Source organism: Sinocyclocheilus anshuiensis, unplaced genomic scaffold, assembly GCF_001515605.1.
Source record: "Sinocyclocheilus anshuiensis isolate Anshui unplaced genomic scaffold, SAMN03320099.WGS_v1.1 scaffold767, whole genome shotgun sequence".
NCBI lineage: Eukaryota > Metazoa > Chordata > Actinopteri > Cypriniformes > Cyprinidae > Sinocyclocheilus > Sinocyclocheilus anshuiensis.
The window spans coordinates 679,025-682,487 of record NW_015551124.1 but is presented as its reverse complement, the minus strand read 5'-3'; the positions used below and the strand labels follow the sequence as shown (position 1 = coordinate 682,487).

The following is a 3,463-nucleotide window of genomic DNA, read 5'->3' as shown; positions in this document are numbered from 1 at the left end:
GGTAGGAAATTTACAAAATATCTTCATGGAACATGATCTTTACTTAATATCCTAATGATTTTTGGCATAAAAGAAAAATCTATCATTTTGACCCATACAATGTATTTTTGGCTATTGCTACAAATATACCCCAGCGACTTAAGACTGCTTTTGTGCTCCAGGGTCACACACACACACACACACACACACACACATACATACATATATATATATATATACTGTATATATACGAATACATTTATTCAAATTAAATTGATAAAAAGTGACAGTAGTGACAGGATTTATAATATTTCAAAAGATTTCTACTTCAAATAAATGCTGGAAAAAAAAAAACTTCTACTTTGATAACGGGAATAAATTAAATTTTAACATCTATTCACATAGCAAACAGTTTTTTTTTTTTTTAATACAAAAAAAATATTTCACAGTTTTTCAGTTTTTGTAGTATTTTTGGTCAAATAAATGCAGCCTTAGTGAGCAGAAGAGACCTTTTTCAAAAAAAAAATGTTTACATACCCCCAAACTTCAGAACGGTAGTGTAGATCCAATAAGTGTTTTTATTTTATTTTATTTTTTACATATATCTTGATATCTAGAGAGTTAGTGGCCGATATAATGCAATATAATAATATACCGAGCCATATCTAGAGACCAGGATTGTTTTCTACAGTAAAAAGCACCTATAGACCAGCAGAACGTCTCTGTGACGGCAGCACTGCGGCGGATGTTTGTTCTGGTTCAGTAATTGGGGTTTGTTCACACAGACATCACTCGTGCAGCGTATTAACAATCATTCTCCATGTGCTGGTGGCTCCTCAGAGCCTGTAATTCTCCCAGCGCTGGAATCCAGCCCAATCACAAATACTGATCCATTATGAGGCTGCGACGCTGCCAAAACAATTAACGTTAGCAGTCGCACCTGTTACGTGCAGGGAAATGAATCTTTCTCATGAATGTTAGGCGAATCCCACGGTACGAGCACGAGTTTCCACAGCGTGCCAGAGATAGAAAGCGCACAGATTTGCATTAGTTTGGCCTCCCGACCTGTTCTCAAGCCGTCTATGGTGCTTCTTCAGTCCTGAAGCTGGAGCTGCTGTCAGCTCAGATAATGTCCTCTGGAGGAGATGGAGAGTGTGTAAATGGATGTCACACGATGCTGGTCCTCAGAGCATCGACGGCACACGAGTCCCACATTCACCAACAGGATCAGGCTGACGTTCTCCATGGGACGGGTTACTTTAGTACACCTGAGAAGGCCTTAACCATGTCTTGAACGCTGGGGAGGACCACTTATTCAATTCTTATTTAGAAGACCCCAGTTGTAATGGTCTTTTTATTTAAAGGAATTAAAGGATTTCATGGAAGCTTGATTTAACTCCGAATTGCGTGATATAAACACAGAATTGCGAGATATAAACACAGAATTGCGAGATATAAACACAGAATTGCGTGATATAAACAGAATTGCGAGATATAAACAGAATTGCGAGATATAGACACAGAATTGCGAGATATAAACAGAATTGCGAGTTATAAACACAGAATTGCAAGATATAAACAGAATTGCGAGATATAAACAGAATTGCGAGATATAAACACAGAATTGCGTGATATAAACACAGAATTGCGAGATATAAACACAGAATTGCGTGATATAAACACAGAATTGCGAGATATAAAAACAGAATTGCGAGATATAAACACAGAATTGCGAGATATAAACAGAATTGCGAGATATAAACAGATTGTGAGATATAAACAGAAATGCGAGATATAAAGACAGAATTGCGAGATATAAACAGAATTGCGAGATATAAACAGATTACGAGATATAAACACAGAATTGCGTGATATAAACAGAATTGCGTGAGATATAAACAGAATTGCGAGATATAAACACAGAATTGCGTGATATAAACAGAATTGCGTGATATAAACACAGAATTGCGAGATATAAACTCAGAATTGCGTGTTATAAACACAGAATTGCGAGATATAAATACAGAATTGTGAGATAAAAAGTCACATGTACCTTTTCTATTTTGTGACCAAAGAAAACAAAAACAGAATTGCGAGACATAAACACAGAACTGCAAGAAAAAAGTCAGAATTGCAAGATAAAAAGTTGAATTTACCATTTTGATTTTGTGATTAAAAGAACAGAATTGCGAGATATAAATGCAGAATAGTGATATATATAAACGCAGAATTGAGAGCTAGGCTATAAATGCAGAATTGTGAGAAAAAGTCATATTTACCGCAAAACATTATTGCGAGACATTAACACAGAATTGCAAGAAAAAAGTCAGAATTGCGAGATAAAAAGTTGCATGTACTTTTTTTTATTTCATGGTGGAAACAAAAAATAATTGTGTGATATAAACTCAGAATTGCAAGAAAAAGGTCAGAATTGTGAGAAAAATAATTTGGCTTTGCATCGCAGGAACAAATTAAATTTAACATACATTAAAATAAATAAAAAACAGTTCTTTAAATTGTAATAACATTTTACAATATTTATGTTTTACTGTATTTTTGATTAAATAAATATAGCCTTAAGCAGAGCATAAGAGACTTTAAAAACTTTTTAAAAAATTCCAAACTTTTGGACAGTGGTAAAAATGTTTGTTTTTTTGTTTTCAGTCTTATTCATATGCCTAAGATGTTAAAAATGCACAATGGAAAAATGCCCTTGTCTCGTCACATTAAATTACATGAATCATGCAAATGACTATATTTTCAATTTCAAGCAACGCAATTTGGCAAAAAAAAAGCCACGTATGCTAAACGTTTTCTTTTTGGATTTTTGTCGATTTTGTCTAAAGTTTCAAACAACTGCTCTTTTTCTGACTATTATTTCATATGTCAGTTCTGATCTAACCACAGTATTTGGGTTTGATTAATTGACTTTCTCTCTGCAGACGTGAGACTCTGAACAACGTGCAGGAACTACAGGACGCTGTACAGGTCTGACGAATCATGAATGTAATACACTACCGCAGGCACTAATTAGTGATGGATTAATATTCTTTACACAGACCTGCCTCATTCTCAGCACTAAAGCAATGACCAGTGTACTGTACCATCTGAAAGCAAATAGTTATGAATATGTGCTCATAGCCAAAGCAAAGCGCAGTTTTGCTGCTTGTGGATCCATGTACTGTAAAATGCATTTATTGATCAAAGTGTAATAATTTACTGTATGTTGAGTAATGTAGGTCCACTGTCATATCTGGTTTAAAAAACTGAAATATAAATGCAATAAATGTCTATTTACCATTTTTGGGTTTAAATCTGATTATTTTTTACAGTAAATATAGTCCATGTATATTTATTATTTGAACTCATCATATACTTACTGCATTACATACTCATTGCATATATGTGATGGAAAATAAAACTTTTTTTTTTTTACTTGAAACAGTGTTATTTCAGTATCATTAAAATACTATTACTATTTTGA

At 33.7% G+C, this 3,463-nt stretch overlaps 1 pseudogene; it reads left to right on the top strand.

Annotated features, from left to right (window-relative positions):
- LOC107663128 (thyroid peroxidase-like) overlaps nucleotides 1-1,273 on the top strand; it is a 39,008-nt pseudogene extending 37,735 nt beyond the window's left edge.
- Nucleotides 1,274-3,463: the final 2,190 nt, after the last annotated feature.